At 37.5% G+C, this 23,122-nt stretch overlaps 1 protein-coding gene across 3 annotated transcripts in view; it reads left to right on the plus strand.

Annotated features, from left to right (window-relative positions):
* Positions 1 to 23,122, plus strand: part of PIK3C2A (phosphatidylinositol-4-phosphate 3-kinase catalytic subunit type 2 alpha) — a 193,341-nt gene that overhangs the window by 71,665 nt on the left and 98,554 nt on the right. The gene's annotated exons all lie outside the window — the stretch shown is intronic.

The raw sequence follows: 23,122 nt of genomic DNA on the forward strand, positions 1-23,122 counted from the left end.
GTCCCCGGGTGCCCGCCTTTGACCCTCCATCTGGTACTCTTGGCGTTGCCCCAGCCAGACTCACCTCCCCCGGGCCTTGCTTCCACCCAGGCCGTTACTGACTGTCCCGCCGAAGGTGCGAGGGGCCCGCACCCCCATTAGGCCCCTCTTGGCGGGGGCTGGGAGGTGGTGCGCCTGGAAGTTAGTTTTCTCCCAAGGGTGGGGGGGAGGGAGACAGCCCTCTTGTCCTTCGGGACCCGGCAGGAGCCGAAGTGGCCGGTCCTATTCTCTTGTTGAATTGTTAGATTCTGGCGAAGTGTGTTGCACTTCTCAGTTCTGTGTAGCTCCCCTCCACCCCCCTCCACCATAACCCCCCCCCCCCCCCCCCGCGCCTTCACCTCCTTGTCCCATCTCCAGCTTATGGGATAATGATTTTATTTCCTCTCCCGTTTCCCTTTTTCCCGCGAATCCACTTGCTTCGGGGAAACAGTATTATTTCAGTATGTATTTAGCGCATCATCTTTCCGGGAGTGCGGTCAGATTAAAAATATTTTCTAAACTCTTCCTGAGTGAGAGAGGAACAATACATAGTTGAAGAAAAAAGCACATACTTATTTTCCTCACTGAATGGTTTGGCTTTAAAAAAGAGATTCTCCATCTGTGGAAATTTGTTTTTGGGGGGGAGCAGGGATTGAGGAGGGAAATGAAAATTAAGTGAGGAGGACAGGCTGGGGATAACGTGAAAGAGCGAGCCTGTGGTAGTTGCTTCTGTTCATCAGCCTGATAGAAGTTGAGGTTGTAATTATATTTTTATTTTGAACAGTGGGTGTTGAATTGACAGGAAGGAGGTCTTCGTCTTTGAACGAGATTAACTATTAAAGAGGTCCTCACATCTTTCCAAGTGGGTGTCAAGACAGACACTCTGCTGGGAAAAATGTTTACTGTGTTGGAGTAAGTCACAGAGTAGAAGAGATGTAGAAAAAAAGAAAGCTATTAGAAGAGTGGTGAAGACTTAGTATAAGGGGAAAGCCAGTTTGGAGGTCTAGGGACACTGACACCAGGAAAGACTTTGTACCTTTGCCTCCTTGGCTTGTGATTAAGTCTCCACAGTAGACTCCTTTCAGCATATTCTCCTATACTTGGTGTTAGTGCTCTTATTCCACATGGCAGGTTAGACTGAAGTGCTCTAGTTGAGGTCTATACAGTTGAAGATAATTGCTTGTTTAATATTAAGACTGTTTTTGAGTACTGAAAAGCATTATGACTGAGAATAGAGAGATTTTGTTATTTAACTCAAACTTAACTCAGAAGTGACTTTATATGGATACCAAGCATATTATGAAAATCTGTTTTGTATGCATGTTGCTTGCAGTTTTTCTTGGCAAGTGCTGTATTTTGCTGTTTTCATCCATAGGTTTCACAAGTTTTGCTGTTAAATGGAACGTAAAAGTTGGCATGCTTGCATTAAGGAATTAGAAACTATAACTTTAGGCAATTAGCTGTATATTAAGCATCTGATTTTTTTTTCTTAATTTTTAAAAATATTTTATTTTTGAGAGAGAGTTGCACATGCGAGTGGGTGAGGGGCAGAGAGAGGAGACAGGATCTGAAGTGGGCTCTGCGCTGACAGCAGAGAGCCCGATAAGCATCTGATTCTTTGCTTCTCCCTTCTGCCATGAATGGTTCTAAAATAAGATTGTGCATGAGTTACATGTCCAGGAATCTTTCTTTAATCTGGCACATTTTGCACTCGTAAGCACATTCAGTAACTGAACTTCTATCTAACGAGAGTGTTGAATTTCCCAAGAGCTCATAGTTCTTATCAGAGCATCAGACCAAACTTTTCAGAGCAGCAGGGCAAAGCGCTTTTTTAAATGCTTTGTAACTTGTTACTCACTTTGATAACATAAATTATCTATTTTATTATATTTTCCATATTCCAAGAAGAAATTAAGACAGGTAAATGATAAAGGTGAATGTTTTAATACTGTGCATTTACATAGTATGTGATTTGTTGTACCTGAATAGGGCTAAAAATTAACTCTGCAAGACTTTGTTTTCATAGGGCCTGCAAGGATGCCTGGGACTGCAATGGTTCCAGGTATAGAAAAAAAATGAGACACAAGAGATAATAGTATGGTTATAAGGGCAGTAGTAGATCCAAAGTACTAAAAAGGATACGGTCATATGGGCTGGTGAGGGGAAAGGAGTGCATCTGAGGAAGATGATACTCAAATTGAGTCTTAAAGGATGAGTTTCTCCTATTAATGAGGTTAGGGTAAAGGTGATCAGGTTCTAGACCTTGCTGTGATACTACCAAGCAGTGAGATATTAAGCTGCTTATTCTGTTATCCATTTAAAAAATTATTTTTTGGTATCCATTTTTTTATTTGAGAGTTTTTATCTAAATTAATGCTCTCCAGTAAAAATACTAAATGAGAGCCACATATGTAAGACACTTTTTTACTTGTGTGTGTGTGTGTGTGTGTGTGTGTGTGTGTGTGTGTGTCTTGGAAATCTGGTATGCATCTTACACTTAAAACACATCTCATTGTGGGACACCTGAGTGGCTCGGTTGGTTGAGTGTAGAACTTTTGATTTCGGTTCAGGTCATGATCCTAGGGTCGTGGGATCGAGCCCCATGTCAGGCTTAAGATTCTTTCTCCCTCTGCCCCTCTCCCCAGCTTGTGCTCGCTCGCTCTCTCTAAAAAAAAAAAAAATAATAATAATAAAAATAAAAATAAAAAAATGAATTTAAAAAAAGTCCCCCTTTAAAAAAAACACATCTCACTTTGGACTAGTCACATTTCAAGTACCACATTTCAAGCTGCTTGTGGTTAGTAGCTACTGGACTGAACAATGCAGATATACAATGCAGAACAGAAAATTCTGTTCTGTCTTGGATTCCTGCTTGAAAAGGAAAACTAACTCCTATGAGAAATGAATTATCAGTAGTTTATAATTTCTCATCATTTTGATAGAATTCATACATGAATCTTGTTGGGAATTATCATACTTTGGAGTAATATTGCTATAGGATATCTTTTAGGTTGTTCATAGGGTTAAGGTTGGGACTAGAAGAAACTTTGTTTTCTCTATTCTCTGGGGGAGTCACATTTTTGATATCTTTATTTTGTGCATTTGTGTATATGTTGTATCCTTCCATTTCTCTGCAATTTGCTATTTAGAACTGATGGATTCAGAACACAAAGGGAGAGTACACACTCACATTTTAGGCAGTTAAAAAGGAAATTTATATAATTTTAAACTACTTTTTGGGTTTCTTAAAATTTTTAATTTAGCTGTTTAGGTACAAAAGCAAATGGAATTTCTTTTTTTAATGTTATTTTTGAAAGAGAGAGTGCAAGTGAGTTGGGAGGGGCAGAGAAAGGGGGGGGGGGGGACAGAGGATCCTAGGTGGGCTCTGTGCTGACAGGAGCAAGCCCCGTGTGGAGCTCAGCTCACGAACTGTGAGATTATGACCTGAGCCAAAGTCAGACACTCAACCAAGTGTGCCACCCAGACACCCCTGAGATGGAATTTTTTTTAAAGATAAGTTTATTGTCCTCACTTTACAGATTAATAATTTTGGGCCCAGGAAGACTAAACTGCTGAATTATAATTACAATTTGTGAATGGTAGAGCTGGGTTTTGAACTCTGATATGTTGGGGTCAAGCCCCATTGTTTTGCTTCCCTATCCCACACTGGCTGGCTGTGTATGGGATTTTTAAACACTCTTTTAATATATTTGAAGGCAATTATTGTTGGTTTAGCAGCAAGTATTTATTTATTTTTTCCTAAGTAATCTCTACCCCCTGTGTGGGGTGTAGGGGTATGGGGAGATCAAGAGTTGCATGCTCTACCAACTGAGCCAGCCATGTATCCCTTGAGTAAAGAGTTTAGATCTTACTTAAACTGTTACTGTAGGAGGAGGGTGATGAAGTGTGAAGGACAGAAATATTTCAGTGCACAGGGAAGAACTTGGAGAAAAACTTAGGAGAAAATAAAAGTTTAAGGAAGTATTTGAAAAGATAAGGACAGGACGGGGGTGAAATAAGAGATGAGAATAAGTAAACATCCACAATAAAGAACTTGGAGGCCAGTGGTCAGAACTTTTATATTATTTGGGTGATTCAGAAAATCTTAACACAAGCTATGAACTTGTGGCTTGAGTAGTGTGGAAGACATGGTTAAGGAGACTGAAAGAGAAGTTGGACTCTAAATGAGTAGATGAGTAATGCTAGTTCCTATTGTGAAATAAGTAGGGATTTGATAAGAAATTTGTGAGAAAGGTATAGAATAGGCAGTGTTAAGAAATTTGGTTAAAAATTTTGCAATAATTTAGGGCGCCTGGGTGGCTCAGTCGGTTGAGCGCCAACTTTGGCTCAGGTCACAATCTTGTAATTGAGTTCGAGTCCTGCATCAGGCTCTGAGCTGACAGCTTGGAGCTTGGAGCCTGCTTGGGATCCTGTCTCCCTCTCTCCGCCCCTCCCCCGCTCACGCTTTGTCTGTCTGTCTGTCTCAAAAATAAGAAAATTAAAACATTTGCAATAAAGGGAAATCCTGATTGAAACAGGCTATTTTTTAAAAAGTAGTTTCCTACCTATAAAACAGAAATTGGCAGTTTATCTTCAGAAAATAACAGTGGAGGCAGGAAGACATTAAGAGTTCCGCTGTCCGTATGATAGAGCGCAGGACTCCTGATCTTGGGGTTGTGAGTTTGAGACCCACGTTGGGTGTGGAGCTTACTTAAAAATAAAGTTCTGTGGTGGAATGAGAGGGAAAAACAAAGACAAAAGCCTCTTTCAAGATAAAAGGGTAGGGAAAATGACAATAGGACACAATAAAGGGAAATCTGAGCAGGTGCTTTGCCTTTTGGTGAAAAGAATGTGGATGTTGATGGGAGAGATACACACACTTGGAAAAAGTACCTAATTAGGGAACAGGAAAACAATTTTTTAGATGTTTTATTTGCAGGTTAGGGAATTACACGAAGCTTAAATTTCCTCCCAAGATAAGCTCTGAAGGAGACCTAATTATACCTATAAAAAACCATAGTGCTGTAAGTATCCATAATCAAACTGATTTTATTAAGTTACTTTATATGTGTTCATGACATAATTTATAACTGTTCTGACCTCTTTTTTTAGTTTAGTGTGTATATATTTTTTAGACTACAGTGCTGAGTTGAGAAAAGGTGGTCTTTTTGGCTCCAGGGAATGTAGCCTAGTTTTATTTGACTAGATCTCATAATGACATTTATTGGACTGGAATTCTGCCTGTATTGAAATGTAGGACATGGGGGCGCCTGGGTGGCTCAATCAGTTAAGCATCCGACTTCCTCTAGGTCATGATCTCACAGTTCCTGAGTTTGAGGCCCTCTTTGGAGCCTGGAGCCTGCTTCGGATTCTATGTGTCCGTCTCTTTCTCTCTCAAAAATACACTAACATTAAAACAAAATGAAAAATGAGTCCAATGTCAGCTCAGGTCATGATCTCATGGCTCGTAGGGTTCAAGCCCCGCTTCGGGCTCTATGCTGACAACTCAGAGCCTGCAGTCTGCTAGATTCTGTGTCTCTGTCTCTGCTCCTCCCCCTACTCATGCTCTGTCTCCTCTCTCTCAAAAATAAATAAGCATTAAAAAAAAAAAACTTAAAAAACTTAAAAAAAAATGAAAAATGAAATGTGTGACACACTATTTAGGGTTTTTTTTTTAAAATCAGATTTATTGAGATACAATTTACTTCATCTTTTAGGTATCAGCTCTAGAAGTTATGAGTTAGTGATGGTGTATAACTGCCACCACCACACTCCATCACTCCAAAAACTATTTTTATTCCCCTTTGTGATTAATCAGTACCTTTCACTTACCCTCTAGATAACTGATTTTTTTAGTTTTGCCTTCCCAGAATGTCCTATAAATACAGTATATTCAGCCATTTATTTATTTATTTATTTATTTATTTATTTATTTAACAAATGGTCATCTGCAACTCAGAGGAAGTCATTCCTCCCTCAATCCCAACGTTGTTGGTTTTTTTTTTAGTAATCTCTATGCCCAACATGGGGCTCAAACTCATGACCACTAGATCAAGAGTTGTATATTCTTCTAACTGAGCCAGCCATGCACCCCAGGATATATAGCCTTTTGAGTCTGACTTTTTTCACTTGGCATAATGCTTTTGAGATTCAGTAAAACACCACATTTTGTATACCCATATTTTGATGGGCAGTTAGGTTGTTGCTACCTTTTAGCTATTGTGAATATTGCTGTGAGGGTTAGTGTACAGTTATCCTGTTTTTAATTCTTTTGGGTATATATACCTAGGAGTGGAATTGCTGGGTCATATGGAAATTCTGTGTTTCATTTATTGAGAAAACACTAAAGTGTTTTCCAAAGTGGCTGCACCATTTTACATTCCCATCAGCAAAGGATGAGGGTTCCAATAATTTAGCCATTCTAGTAGGTATGCAGTGGTATCTCATTGTGATTTTGATTTGCATTTCTTTAATGAGTAATGCTATTGAACATCTTTTCATCTGATAAGCTGCCTTTTTTTTAGTGGTATGAATATAGTGATGGTTGTTCCAATAACTGGACTTGTGTAATACATATATGTATTATTAAATGCCTGTTATAAACTAGGCATTACGTATATTATTTTTTTTAACCCCAACAATACTGAGATGTGATCTGTCTTTAACAGATAAGAAAACTAAGACAAAGGGAGATTAAGTAGTTTAAGATTACACAGTTAATAAGTCTGATAATTAAGCCTCAAGTCTTGCTACTACATTTTCTCTTCTTTGTTACTGTTCTATAAAACTACAAATTTAATGCAGTTGGTGTCATGTGAAGACAAGGTTTTGTTAGCCATAGTAATTTTGGAGTTTGGGGGGAATATTCTAGAAAAATTCATGTCAGTTTTTCATCATGTCAGTTTTTCATTATTATTCCCTATTTGGGGGTTCTCGATTATAACTCAGTTTTATGTTTTCTTAAGCTATGTTGGAAATGGAGGCATATACCATAACATTTAGCACAAAAGCTTACTGTTATTTGTCCTGTTGGAATTGGGGTAATGTCAGAGTATGTTTAATGATTCATGTTAAATGAATGGACAATAAAGTAGTCCAAAGTTCAGTAATTATCTTCACAAAGCAGTACTAGTGTTGGGATTTTGAGTTAGATTGAAAACTGCTTTGTCAGTAAAATGTCCTTGAACAGGAAACTCTTGCTGTAATTGTATTCCCCCTTCCATGTCCACCTCCCAAAGAGTGATATATATATGCAGATACATAAAGTTGTTCTTGATGAATGCCCTGTGTTGTGAGTCTTTTATGTGTAGAATGTTGCTCCTAGGAGCTCAAGGTGGTATAATGACTGCTAGTGCTTATTAGACTACAGTGTAGTGCTTTTTGTCAAAATGAGAGAATCAAACCCTTTATTAATTGCTTGTAGTACTTGGGCAAAGTGTAATTATAAAGTGTAGTATGGAGATTAAAGAGTGTGAGAGCTTGCTAGGCTCATCCATCTTTAAACTTGTGAAGCTCAGGATGGTTTCTCTCTTCGCTTTCCCATGACTCACCCCTTATGTCCAGGTTACCATTCCAATTTCATCTTTTTCCTCACTACACTGTTAAAAAATAATACCCCTTCCCACCAATTAAATCATTCTTTGTCATGTTATTGTGTTTTTCCCCCATTTCATTTACTGTCTAAACTTAACATTTTTGTTTGCTAGTTTAAATGAAACCATTCTTAATATTTCCATTGCTGCCAACCTAGTTCAAGTCCTTACTGGTTCTTTTCTAGATTGTTTCAGTTACATATTAATTGGTCTCCTGGTTTCCATTTTGGTTTTCCTTAGGCCTTTTTTCGGCAAAGCCAATAGAAATCTTTTAACATTGTAAATCAGCTCACATGAATGTCTCTTACACACCTTTGGCATCCTATCACACTAATAATTGAGTATATTAGTGGTTTTCCTCCATGAAAGTATATTGTTTAATTATAGAAAGTTCATATTAATAGATGTAGATTTTAGGATTTTTTTTGAGAGAATATTTTTTATTTTTGCTAATTGAGGTTGGCGATTTAGCTTATTAATTTTTATCAAAAAAAGATTTCAACCAAAAAAAAAAGGGAAAGGTGAAAATATCATTAAAAATCATAGAGTAAAATTAGGTTTAAAAAGAAGTTTGTGTCATACCCTAAACAAGAAATATAGGTATATATTTAACATATATAAATTTGGAGAAAAGTTTTAAATTCTACAAGTCTTTATAGAAACTTCCCTGTTTTTGTTTTGTTTTGTTTTTAAGTTTATTTATTTTTGATAGAGACAGAGTGCGAGCATGAGCTGTGGAGGGGCAGAGAGAGAGGGAGACACAGAATCCGAAGCAGGCTCCAGGCTGCAAGCTGTCAGCACATAGCCTGACGTGGAGCTCAAACTCACGAACTGTGAGATCATGACCTGGGCCGAAGCTGGACGCTTAACTGACTAAGCCACCCAGGTGCCCCTAACCCCCCTGGTTTCTTTAGGAATAAATAGACTCTATATTTTAGATTGATTTGACTTTAACTCTGTGCATATTAATAGGAACTGAAGCCACTTCTTTCCAGGTAGTCATTTAACCTACATTACTCTGTGATCCCATTAGGTTCATTCTCTAGTATATATATTTTTTAAAGTTTATTTATTTTAAGTCAGACAAATATCAAACGATTTCACTAGTGGAATTTGAGAAACACAACAGATTAACATAGGGGAAGGGAAGGAAAAATAAGATAAAAACTGTGAAGGAAGCAAACCATAAGAGACTCTTTTTTGAGGTGGGGAGGGGACACCTGGGTGGCTCAGTTGGTTAAGCATCTGACTTCGGCTCAGGTCATGATCTCACGGTTCTTAAGTTTGAGCCCCATTCCAGGTGAGCTTGAGCCCTGCTTCTCTCTCTCTGCCCCTCACTCACTTGTGCCCTTTCTCTCTCAAAAAAAAAAAACAAAAACAAAAAAAACACAAACCTCTTAAATACGGAGAACAAACTGAGGGTTGCTGGAGGGGAGGTGGGTGGGGGATGGGTTAAATGGGTGATGGACATTAAAGAGGGCACTTTTTAGGGTGAGCACTGGGATATGTAAGTGATGAATCACTGGGCTCTATCTCTGAAGCCAAGACCACACTGTATGTTAATTAACTTAAATTTAAATTAAGAAAAAGTTTATTTTGAGAGTGTGTGTGGGCCTGGGGGAGGAACCTAGAGAGAGGGAGAGAGAGAATCCTAAGCAGGCTCTGTGCTGTCTCTCATGAACTGTGAGATCATGGCCTGAGCCAAGATCAAGAGTCAGACACTTAACCTACTGAGCCACCCAGGGACCCCTGTAGTGTATTTTTATCTTACTTGGGCTTCAATAAACTTCTTAGGTTTGCTTGGTTGAGGTCTTTCTTCATTTGCAGAAAGTTCTTGGCTATTTTCTCTTCAAATATTTCTTCTGTTTCATGCTCTTCTATCTTCTCTTGGGACTCCCAAGTCCCATAAATGTTAGACCATTTGAAATTGTCCTATAGGCATGGTATTTTACCTCTCTCCCCTATTTTTTTTCTCTGGATGTTTTCTTCTGATTTGTCTTCAAGTTTAACCATCTTTTCTAATGCTGTTCAGTCCATTAATTCTTCATTTCTGATGTATTTTTCTTGTATTTGATTCTTTTTTGTAATTTGTATCATTCTGCTGAAACCACCATCACCCCATATATGCATTTCCTTTTTCTGCTAGATCATTTAGCGTCTGCATCCTAATTATTTTAATTTTTTTATGTTTATTTATTTTGAGAGAGAGAGAGAGAGAGCACAAGCTGGGTAGGGACAGAGAGAGAAAGGGGAGAGAGAGAATCCCAAGCAGGTTCTGCACTGTCAGCACAGAGCCCAGTGCGGGGCTCAAATTCAGAAACCGTGAGATCATGACCTGAGCCAAGATCAAGAGTTGGACACTTAACCGACTGAGCCACCCAGGCACCCCTCATCCTAACTATTGTAAAGTTTCTGTTTGATAATTCCAACATTTGGGCGATCTCTGTGTCTGTTTATTTTGACTGTTTCCTTAACAATGGATCACATTTTCTTCTTTGTCTCCTAATCTTTGATTATATATTAGACAACTTAAATGCCCCTTATTCTGTCAGGCCACTAAATTGAGAAAGTCTGATTTTTAAGTAAGATGGGTCTGTGCTTTATTTCAACTTTAATTTGATTCAGTTCACTATTGGGTTGAAGTACCTTGGGGAGCAATAATGGCTTTCTCTTTAGAAGGATTTGGGATCTGAACATTGACTTGATTCCAAAGATTTTTTTTTCAGCCTAGCTGCTAGCTTTTTAGGTTGTCAGGAAGTCTCTTTGTTCTCTACTTTGTTCTTTCTTGGTTTTTGGTGTCTCAGGAGATCTCTCTGCCTTGCTGCCCTTACTCCAGCCTCTCTGGAGGGCACCTGTCTTACATAAAGGCCTGGAATGCTTTGGAGGGCTTTTTCTCAGCTCTTCTGCCCCATCCCCAGCCATTGGGTAGCTGAAAACTTGGAGTGCCTCAGGTGGATTTCTCCCTCTTCACCTGCCCAGCCCTCCTTTGGAGGGTGGCTGCCTTATTCTTCAGGGAGGCCCACATACTTTAAGGGGGATCCCTTAGCTCTTCTGCCCTGTCCCAGATTTCAGTGTGCTACCTGTGCATTTAATGAAGACCCAAGGGAAAGAGTTGATGGGTAGGTACAGACTTGTTCCATGCCTGGGACTCCTTGTAATTCTTAGGGCTTTAGACCATTCAGACTTACCTCTGCCATGCCTCAGAATTCTAATCTGTCATGGTAGCCTACACGTGGCTATTGAAAGTGTTTGTTAAAAGTCTAATGAGTTTCTCATCCCTGTCTACAATGCATTCTTCCTGCTCTTCTGTGCCAGGGATTCGAGTAGCAGTGGACCGGCCTCTTCATGAGAGGTTTATCACTTTCTGGAATTTAATTCATTAGAGTTTTTGTGTGTGTGTTCTGCTCTCTGATGTCTCTTAAAAGTATTTTCTTTTTTTTAGCTTTTTTACCTTGCTTTTCATTGTTGAAGTGAGACAGTCTCTTGTCACTTTGTATATCCTAATAACAGGAAAATCCCTTTGTTTCATATTCATTACCTTTGTTTTAGAATAGTAAAGCTTATGGGAATGCAAACCGGTGCAGCCACTCTGGAAAACAGTGTGGAGGTTCCTCAAAAAATTAAAATTAGATCTACCCTATGACCCAGCAATAGCACTGCTAGGAATTTACCCAAGGGATACTGGAGTATTGATGCATAGGGGCACTTGTACCCCAATGTTTATAGCAGCACTCTCAACAATAGCCAAATTAGGGAAAGAGCCTAAATGTCCATCAACTGATGAGTGGGTAAAGAAATTGTGGTTTATGTACACAATGGAATACTACTTGGCAAGGAGAAAGAATGAAATATGGCCTTTTGTAGCAATGTGGATGGAACTAGAGAGTGTTATGCTAAGTGAAATAAGTCAGGCAGAGAAAGACAGATACCATATGTTTTCACTCATATGTGGATCCTGAGAAACTTAACAGAAGACCATAGGGGAGGGGAAGGAAAAAAAAAAAGAGAGGGAGGGAGCCAAACCATAAGAGACTCTTAAAAACTGAGAATAAACTGAGGGTTGATGAGGGGTGGGAGGGAGGGGAAAGTGGGTGATGGGCATTGTAGAGGGCACCTGTTGTGATGAGCACTGGGTGTTGTATGGAAACCAATTTGACAATAAATTTCATATTTAAAAAAAAAATTAATAAAGCTTACAAATGATGAAATATTTAAAACTCTACCAAGTTTATTTATTAAAAAAAACTTTTTTTTAATGTTTATTTACTATTGAGAAATCGAGAGAGACAGAGCATGAGCATGGGAGGGGCAGAGAGAAGGGGAGACGTAGAATCCGAAGCAGGCTCCAGGCTCCAAGCTGTCAGCATAGAGCCGGATGTGAGGCTTGAAGTCACGAACTGTGAGATCAAGACCTGAGCCGAAGTCGGATGCCTAACCTTAGACTGAGCCACCCAGGCGCCCCGAACTATCAAGTTTAGATAGTAAAAATCTGCTTTCCACCATTGGCCCTCCCCAGTCTTCCGTTTTTATTGACTGATGTCTCTTCTTTTCAAGTCAGACCCTTAATCTATGCTTCTGATTCATATTCAACTATACTCAGTATCTAAGCTAGTGTGTATCTCTTGTTTTCTGTGCCTTTTACTCTTTGTCCCCTGAAGTCTTGTCTTTCACCTACCATATGTTGAAGGCCTTAACCATTTTAAACAGCCATTCCTGATATCTCCTCCTGTCTCTCCTAGTTCCCTTTGCTGTCAAAGAATTGAAAGAATAATAGACCTTTGTTACTTGTAATTCTTTACTTTTTCAGTTTTCAACTTCTCTGAAGTGTTCTCTGAAAAATCACTAATGGAAAGGGGAAATGAGGAGTGACTGCTAATGGATAAAGGGTTTCTTTGGGGGTGACGAAAATGTTCTGCAATTTGGTAGTGGCGATGGTTGCGTAGTTCCGATTATATAAAAACAATTGACATATGCTTTAAATGGGTGAATTTTATATGTTAATTATGTCAATAAAACTATTATTAAAATAATCACAAATGAGCTTTTAGATTTAAAGTGTTTTTCTTTTTCAGCCCTTATCTTGTGTCACCTCTCTGGAGTTTTTGACATTACTCACCACATATTTCTTAGGACACTGAATTCCTTTATTTCTCTGATAACCAGTCTTCACACCTGTTATTTTCCTCTGACCTTTTGTTTCCTGCTTAAGTATTAGAGGCCCTTATGATTTCCTCCTTGTCTTTTCTTTCTTCACTTTACACATTCTCCCAGGGTAATCTCTACTTTCATGACTTCAGATCTTCAGTTTTATATAGGTAATTAATGCCTCAAGATTCATCTCCAGCGAAATTATTCTGTTGAGCCCAAGGCCTTTTTTTTTTTTTAACTTGTTTTATGTTTTATTTTTTTAAATTTACATCCAAATTGGTTAGCATATAGTGCGACAATGATTTCAGGAGTAGATTCCTCAGTGCCCCTTACCCATTTAGCCCATCCCCCCTCCCACAACCCCTCCAGTAACCCTCAGTTTGTTCTCCATATTTAGGAGTCTCTTCTATTTTGTCCACCTCCTTGTTTTTATATTACTTTTGTTTCCCTTCCCTTAGGTTCATCTGTTTTGTCTCTTAAAGTCCTCATATGAGTGAAGTCATATGATTTTTGTCTTTCTCTAATTTCACTTAGCATAATACCCTCCAGTTCCATCCATGTAGTTGCAAATGGCAAGATTTCATTCTTTTTGATTGCCAAGTAATACTCCATTGTGTGTGTGTGTGGTGTGTATATGTATATGTGTATACATGTGTATACACATATATATATACACCACATGTTCTTTATCCATTCATCCATTGATGGACATTTGGGCTCTTTCCATACTTTGGCTATTGTTGATAGTGCTGCTATAAACATGGGGGTGCATGTGTCCCTTCAAAACAGCACACCTGTATCCTTTGGATAAATGCCTAGTAGTGCAGTTGCTGGGTCGTAGGGTAGTTCTATTTTTAATTTTTTGAGGAACCTCCATACTATTTCCAGAGTGGCTGCACCAGCTTGCATTCCCACCAAGGCCCATATTTCTAATCAACAAGCAGACATGAACTATATTTTCCACAAGTACTTCAAAATAGTAATGTGTTTTGGTCTGACTAAAAACGACCATGTGGTTCTGAGGAACAATTCTGACAGTAACACATAATTTTATTCCTCAGAGAAAGAAATTAATGGTTTATAATTTGACACATTTAAGATGACTTCCATATGCTTTAAATGAAAATGAGTGCAACAAGAATGGATTACAAATCTGGTATCTCTTGGGTTCAAATACTCATTTTGAGTTGGATATTTGTATGTACTTTTAAGTATCTTACAGAGTACCCAAGTCACTCTACAATGAAGAATTGCTTCCTAATCTGGTCCATATTAGATTTAATTTCATTTATTTGTTTAACAAACATTTGAATGAAAGCTTGCTTGTTCTAGGATTGTTCTGGGTGCTAGAGATATAGGAGTGAGCCTAAGAGGTAAATCCCAGCTTCATGACATTTATAGGCTAGAGGGGAAAGACCATGAAATACACAAGTAAAATCTATAGTACATTGGATGGTACTTAAATGCTAAGAAGAAAGTAAAGTGCATAGGCAATGGAGTTAGAGAAAGTTGCAGTTTTAACTACATTATCAGGGAGAACTTAAATGTTACCTTCTTAATGAAGACTTGAAGGTGAGAGAGTATGCCACTCAGCTCTCCAGGGGAAGAGCAGTCCAGAGGGAACTGAAGAGCAAAGACTCTCAATTAGATGTATAATGTATTTGAGGAACAACAAGGAGGCCACTTGGACAGTCTCAGACAAGAGAGTTATAGGGGAAAAGTAATAGGGGGACCAGATATTAGAGTGCCTGGTGGACTGTTGTAAAGATTTTACTGCTTTTCTGAGTGAGATAGGAGTTATTGAAAGCTCTGAGTTGGAAAGGTAAGAAGATCTAAGTTTTTCAGTATCTCTCTGGCTGCTGTGTTGAGAGTAGTCTGAAGGTGGAGGGTGGAGTGGTGGCAGAAACAGACTGGGGAGCTGTTTCAGTAATCCACAAGGTTTTATGTATATATGCATAACTATCTGATAGAATTACCACCAAACATTGCTGCCTTCCTGTCAAGCTATAATTGAATTAGGATTTTCTAATTCAGTTCAAATAAATAAATTTGCTGGATATAACATACAGTGGTGAGTGTGCAATTATCTCTCACTGATAGGAATATCTTTCTATTTTTAAATGTTTTGTATTTTTTTTATTATAAATTTTTTTTTTAACGTTTTATTTATTTTTGAGATAGAGAGAGACAGAGCATGAACAGGGGAGGGGCAGAGAGAGAGGGAGACACAGATCGGAAACAGGCTCCAGGCTCTGAGCCATCAGCCCAGAGCCTGATGTGGGGCTCGAACTCACAGACCGCGAGATCGTGACCTGAGCCGAAGTCGGACGCTTAACCGACTGAGCCACCCAGGCGCCCCTAAATGTTTTGTATTTTTAAAGACAGTGAATTTTTTTACATAAATCATGTAAAATGCGATTCCATTAAATGATTCACAGATAGTGAAAATTTGAGAAACCATAATTTGTTTTGTTTTCTTTTGCAGTTTTACCCTTTTCCCATATCCCTTAATATATAAGGGCAGGGTCCTTATTTTAGCCTATACATTAAAAAATGAAAAGTATTGTTCTTATTTGTATTTTTTTATGCCATTACTAAAAAATTGAGCTTTTGTATTCATATAGTTTGCCACATGTGAGTTAAAAAAAACCCACATGCTATTGTAGGTGGTGTTTTCACATACCATGTATAATATAGATATGAAAATATTTTAAATATTCAAATTTAAAATATGTAGGGAGTAGATTCTTTTTTATTATGAAGTAACCCACAGAACAGTGAATAAATTTATCATCTATGATTAACAAATAATTTTAAGTGCATAAAGCATATATGATTATCTAACAAACACTTGTAAAACAAACACTTGTGTAACTAGTCGATAGGTTATGAACTAGAACATTGCTTATGTTCCTAAAGTCCCCAGTGTACTTATCCTTGGTCATCCCTTCTATGAGCTTTGAGAATCCTTTCCTTTTCTTGGTTTTACCGTTATGTAAGCATTCTTAAACAATAGTTTCTCATGTTTTTGAACTTTATATAAATGGAATCATTGTATGTGTTTTTGTGTCTGTCTTTGCTTATCATGTTTCTAAGTTTTATTCATTTTTTTCTTATAGCTCTAGTTCATTGGCATTAGTGTATTAGTTGCATGAACTGTGATATAATGAAAAATATTAGGTCTTTGTGCTTGGTTCTTGTCATGTAACTCCTAAAGACCTTGGAATCTCTTTTTTTTCTTTTGTATGCTAATGAGATAAATAGTGTCTGGGATCCCTACATAGTTTCAGGGTGGGGCTGGTCACCAGAAAGACTGAGGCATTTTAGAGGACTAGAACTTTTAGCTTTATCCCCTGACCTCTGGAGATGAGAGAGGAACTGAAGGTTGAGCTAATTACCACTTCCAGGTTAGTTCCTATTTGGGACTATTGTGGGCAATGTTCTTTGGAGGTTCTTATGATTATCTTTCTTTTTAATTTGTAGAAGTTACTTATCTAGGATTTGAGTCCTTTGGTTATATATTAAAAATATCTCCTTTTTTGTGGCTTGTTTTTATCATTCTCTTTGGTGTCTTTTGATAAAAGTTCTGGATTTTACTGTAGTCAAATTATTTTTCTCTTACGGTTAGTGCTTTCTGTCTTGTTTAAGAAATTTTTCCATTCTCTCTGATTCTAAAGCTTTATAGTTCTTCCTTTCACAGATGTTTGGTTTGTCTCCAGTTGAATTTTGCTTAAGGAGTGAAGTAGGAGTCCCATTTCATTTCCCCTCCATTTGTTCTGGCTTAATTTATTAAAAAGACAGTTCTTTCCCTGTGCTCTGATATGCTACTTGTCTTAAATCGGGTGTCTTTGTAGTTGTGTTTCTGTTTTTGACCTCTTAGCCTGTTCTTTATTAAATTTATCTCTTCCTGCATAAATACCATACTATCTTAAATAAAATTAGCTTTATAATTAATCTTTATTGGGTAGAGCAAATCCTCACACCTTGTTCTTTTTCAAGAGGTTTTTGGCTATTTTGGCCCTTTTGGTTACTGAATAAATTTTAGAATCACCTTGTCAAAAATTATTGTTTTATTTTAGAGCACAAGCAAGGGAGAGGGACAGAAGGACAGAGAGATAGAGAGCAAGAGCAAGAGAATCCCAAGCAGGCCCTGTGCTGACGGTGCAGATGTGGGGCTGATCTCCTTTCATGACCTGAGCCGATATCAAGAGGTGGATGCTTAACCGAGTCCCCCAGGCACCCTTATTTTTGTTTAACGTGTTTATTTATTTATTTATTTTGAGAGAGAGAGAGAGAGAACACACTTCTGCATGAGAGAGGAAAGAGAATCCCAAGCAGGCTGTGGCTGTCAGTGTAGAGCCCACCGAGGGGCTTGATCTCATGAACTCTGTGAGGTCATGACCTGAGCCAAAATCAAGAGCCAGAAGCTTAACCTACTGAGTCACCCAGGTGCCCCAAGAAGTCATTAACTGTGAGATCATGACCTGAGCTAAAATAAAGAGCCATAAGCTTAACCTACTGAACCATCCATGAATATGTATTTAAATATTCTCATGGCTTCAAATCCTATTAGGGTGGCCTTCTTTTTGCTGAGGTTAACTAGGAATTCCATGAGTTATTTTGGTTTTGATTCTTTTTTTTAAACAGTTAAATAGTTAATCTTTTTGTAATTTTGTAATCCTATTTGGTTGATTGTAAACACATTTATCTATGAAATGTTAACAATTTGCTAATTGTAGAACTATTAGAAATTGTATACTTTAAAAATACAAAATTTACCAAAAATGTTAAGATAGACCTTAATGAAAAGGATGTATGTTATCTATGGGACTTAAAATTTTTCTTCCCCTGAAAATTAAGTAATAGGCATTGGAGATATTTTATTGGCTTGAGGGAAGGGATGACTTTTGGGAAGGTAAATTTTTTCTTATCCAGAAATTAGTGATGCTTGTTCACCTTGCTTTTTGTTCCTTTCCTTATAAATTCTAGCCTTAAGTTGGCCAATAGCCACCTTTGGCTTTTGAGCACTTGAAATATGGCTAGTCTAAGTTGAAATGTGTAATCTGAAATAAAATATATACCACATTTTGAAGACTTAGTATGAGAAAAGAATGTAAAATGTCCCATTCATATTTTTATAATTGGTTACTTATTGAAATGACAGTATTTTGGATAATTGAATTAAATATATTATTAATAATTTCATCTGTTTATTTTCATTAATGTAGTTGTAAAAAATTTTTAATTCAGTACGTGGCTTGCATTCCACTCCTGTGGAATAGTGCTGTGCTTCTCTACCCTAATCTCACCCAACACCTGGACATTCCTACATTTTCTCTTTTTAACAGAGTTGTATAGTGCCTAATACCAAAGTGCTTGGTTACTTTTGTTAGATTAATTTTTTCCCTCCGTGAATCACAGAGATAGGAGAATGTTATCTTGTCTACTGGGGTTTTTCCTTTTAGAAGAGCTGAAGCTCCTCTCCTATTTTCATTTTTTTTAAATTTTATTTTTTTACTTTTTTAAGTAATCTCCACACCCAATGTGGGACTTGAACTAACAATCCTGAGATCAAGAGTTAGTTGTATGCTCCACCGACTGAGCCAGTCAAGCACCCCTCCTCTTCTATTTTTAGTTTTCTGTTGCCATCTCCTACTCCCAGTTTCCAAAATAATTTTTTCTGCCACCGCTTGTTTATTCTGAACTCAGCCACGTGATTTTTCAGTTTTAGTTGAATTATTAATAAATAAGCCCTTTTAGGGGCACCTGGGTGGCTCAGTCGGTTAAGCATCCAACTTCAGCTCAGGTCATGGTCTCGTGGTTCATGAGTTCGGGCCCTGTGTCAGGCTCTGTGCTGACAGCTCAGAGCCTGGAGCCTGCTTCCGATGTTGTGCTCTGTTTCTGTCTGCCCCCACCCAGCTCCCCCCACTCAAAACTAAATAAACTTAAAAAAAAAAAAAAAAAAGCCCTTTTAGTCTGGTTTTTTGTTTGTTGCAGAATTTGAGCTTCTTTTTGATAAAGACAATGGTGTCTTACGTTTCCCAGTCTTTGAGGCATTCATTCAACAACTACAGTAGAAGTCTGAGAGTGAATTCATAACCTCAGTGAAATGATAAGTTTGCTAGTCATGTGGTGAGAATAAATTAATAAAATGGCACATTATTAAATAGCAGTATTATTCACTTCATGATAGAATTAAACAAAACAGTAAAATCTATTTATTAATGCAGAGAGAAATAACCATAGCCTTGAGGAAGAAGTTGGTATTTATAATAGATAAGGTATGTTTAGACACTTATTTCAGATAACTATTAACATAAAAATATATTGTAGTGAATTAGCACTGCCTGGATTTGAGTCCTGATCTCATCACTTGCTAGCTACTGTGAACTTGGGCAGATTATATAATTTGTATGAAAGTTTTTCATTTGTATGTAGGGATAATAGTAGCTACTTAATATAATTTGTGAGGATTAAATTAGTTAATATATTGCTTTTAGCAGTGTTTGGTAGCAAGTATCTACATATCTCTGTAGGTATGTATAGATATGTAGATACTTGCTACAGTTTTAACAAATATTTTCCATGGTTATTGCAGTGTTGATATTATTATTTTTAATGGTAGCACAGTATTCAGTTGGGTACCATAATTTATTTTTCTTTGAGATTCACTTTCATCTTAGTGGAGAAATATTTGCATGGTTGAACTCAAATCATTGTTCCTCTGTTTTCTTATGTATCTTGAATTTTAAGATCAGAAAGCATTTAGATGGGTAGCAGGACTGGTTTTATTTTTTTCTGAGATTTAAATTTAAATTGTAAATGAATGTCTACCACAGAAGAAGCCAAGAGCTTTTAAATTAATTCTTTTGGATCTGCAAATGTATCCCAAAGTTTAACTGAATAGTTTAATTGCCCTCTTTTGAACAATTTAAAGCAGCTACAGCCTTGTGATCATCACTGGATTACTCTATGTTGGAAAATTTTTGGCAGATGGTATACAATCATCATTCAAAAACTAGTTATATTGTATTTTCCAGCTTGAATTAGGAGAACATTAGCATTAAAGTTTGCATTTTGAATTAGCATGTGCAAAAGTTGTTTCCTGATAAATGTTTGTCATCAAATGAAGTTTTTATTTTAAAAAATTAATGGAGCCATGTCAGTGTAGCAGCCTCAGAAAAATAGCTGAAGCACTGGGTTACTTTTGGACAGTCTTTCAAATCCTTTATTACCATTTGAGTATACATGCATGATAATTTTTTTGAAAGCTAAAATATGGTAATTCAGCTGTTAACAGTTCACTTTTACTGCTTAGACTTGAATTTAGTTTAGCATGTGCTGCTTTGGGTTGATACTAGGGATAGAGCAAGCAAATGAATTGATATGAAAAATACCACATTTACTGTTAAAATATTTTTAAAGCTATTTATTTTATACCTTTGTTAGTAAATAAGAGGTAACATTAATTTAAAATATTTGGAGTAAGTGTGTTTTCTGTTGAATAAACTGTATCTCAAACTCACTTAAAAAATCCAGATTTCCTCTTTCAGAACAATGTCCTATCATTACCAAATATGGTAGCCAGGAAACTACTTAAATAGGCATTTGCTTGTGGAAAATGAATTGCAAGTCGGTATCGCTTTCTCTTTGCAAAATATTCTAATCCATTCAATTTTGTGAAAAATGGACTGTGTTGTGGTGTTCAATAATAGGCAGTTAAACTTGATTTATTTCTCCCACCATATATCCAGTCATGTGCCATCCAAAATCTCGTCTTCAAAACTGATAGCTCTTATTCCATTCTTTAAAATATGTGGTCATTAAATTTAACTCTGTATTTATTAAGCAGGGTGGTTTTAAATGTTGTGGGGCAGAAGAAAAGGAAAACAAAGTAGGTTTCTGCACTTAAGCTTATTCTAGTGTGTTGGGTAGACATACAAATTATAAATTTTTTTTTAATGTTGATTTATTTTTGACAGAAAGAGAGAGACATGGAGCATGAGTGGGGGAGGGACAGAGAGAGAGGGAGGCACAGAATCCGAAGCAGGCTCCAGGCTATGAGCTGTCAGCACAGAGCCTGATGTTGGGGCTCGAACCCACAGACCACGAGATCATGACCTGAGCTGATGTCAGTCGCTCAACTGACTGAGCCACCCAGGCGCCCTTATAGACATACAAATTATAGATTCTGTGTTAAGTTTTTAGTTGTTACTGGAGAAAGTAATGTTAAACCAGCTTAAGCAAAGAGGAATTTATTGACTTACATAAATGAAAAGACTAGCCTTGGACAAGGGTTGGATCCAGACACTTAATGTAATATTCAGAATCTGTTTCATTTTACTTATCATACATAGCTCTGCTCTTTTCTGGCTTCGGTCCATTCTCAGGCAGCATCTCCTTCAGTGGTGGCAAAGATGGCCACAGCAGTGCCAGGCTTACATCCCATAAGTTCAGCAACTTCAGTGATGGGCTTCCTTTCTAAATAGTTTCAGAAGTCTTGGGATTAAGTCTATTTGGCCAGACTTGGATCCTTTGGTGTGGTTGGGAGTGGGAGAGGGGGGAGTAAGGATGTTCCAGCCCTATTTGAACTAGATGGAACAAAAGGGAGATGACTAAGTTCTAAAAAAGAAGATACAGATTTCTGCCTACTAGAAGAAAGGATACTGAGGGGGCAAAAACAGCATAAAGTCTATGAAAATGAAGATAAAAATTTTATTTGAGCTAAAAAGATAGTTTTTTTTTTCAGTGTTTATTTTTGAGAGAGTACAAGGAGGGGAGGGGCAGAGAGAGGGGGACAGAGGATCCAAAGTGGCTTTCCACTGACAGGCTGACAGCAGTGAGCCCAAAGTGGGCAAACTTATAAACCACAAGATCATGACCTGAGCTGAAGTCAGGAGCTCAACTGACTGAGCCATCCAGGCGCCCCTAAAAAAATGGTTTCTAATAGGAGCTACTTAAGAAAAGCTTCAGACAGGTGGCTATATTTGATTTGGGCCCTGAAGGATAAGTATAATTTTTCCAAGGCAGAATGAGTATAAGAAAGGACTTTCTAGGTCACTCATCTGAGAAGTTTGGCAGTGAAAGGAGAGAATTAAAATGGAAGCTATTGGAGTCTAAAGAGGAATGTTAAGACTCTTTTCCACCTCGGTATGGAGAAAACTTGAGCATTCTTATGGCAAAGGAGCAGAAGCAAATTAATAATGCAAAGAAGGCAATCACTCATAAATAGGAGAATTCAGTGAGAATTAGGATATAAGTAGAAGGCGTCAGACTTAGGCAGGAAAAGGGAACTCTTCATTCTCTGAGGACACATGAAATAAGGTGGGTAGTGGTGGCTGTGAAGTTAAAACAAACTTGCTGTTAAATTGGTAAGTGGCTACAGTCTTGCTTTCTAAAAGTAAGGAGAAAAGGTTGATCAGTTATCTATTGCTATGTAACCATTCCAAAATGATTTTGTGGGTTAGCAATTTGGCTTGAACTCAGGCTGGGTGGTTTCTTCTGCTGGTCTTGCCTTCAGTCATTATTGTAACTGTGGTCATTTGAACTGTGGATGGATGGTCTAAGGTGGTGGCTTTACTCTTGTGGTTGGTGATGACTGTTGGCTGGGCCTTTTTCTCCTTGTGCTCTCTCATCGTCTGTGAGCATTCACAGGGCAGTGGCTGCACTCAAAACAGGAAGAGCTGAAGCAGTTAGGCTCTTATGAACTTAGAACTCCCAGTGTCACTTCTTTCACATTGTATCTGTCAAAGCAAGTCACAGAGCCAGCTCAGATCAAGTGGAGAAATAGGCCCCACCTCTGTATGTGAGGAGAAGCATAGTGACTTTATAAAGAGTGTATCCTGGAATCAGAGGAATTTGTACCTCTTACTCTTCATCTAACATTTTGTGAAGATTTTTAGTCATGCAGCCAAATTGAAAGGATTTCAAAATGAATACCCATATGCCTACCAACTAGATTGTATTATTAATATTTTCCTATACTTGGTTTATCATGTATTTATCCATCTATCAGATACTCAATTTATATTATTTTTGTATATATTTCAGAGTAAATTGTAGACATCAGTACTTTCGTCTGAATACTTCATGTATATTTAGTAGGAGTCTATTTGTTCATAGTTTTTTCTTAACATGAAATGTTTACGGACAATGAAGTATACAAATTTTAAGTGTACATTGTGCCTAGTTTTGCATTCTACCACAGAAGGGAAAAATTTGAAAAGATTTTCAGTGAAATGCCTCAGAAGTTCAACTATAGTTGTATAAACGAATTGCAAAGAGTGACTTCCTTCAATATCTTGATGTCCTCGTCACTAATAATTTTTTATTTAGTATTACCTCAACATTTAGGATTTTCATTT

The sequence above is a fragment of the Panthera onca genome, chromosome D1 (assembly GCF_046562875.1).
Source record: "Panthera onca isolate mPanOnc1 chromosome D1, mPanOnc1 haplotype 2, whole genome shotgun sequence".
NCBI classification, from domain to species: Eukaryota; Metazoa; Chordata; class Mammalia; order Carnivora; family Felidae; genus Panthera; species Panthera onca.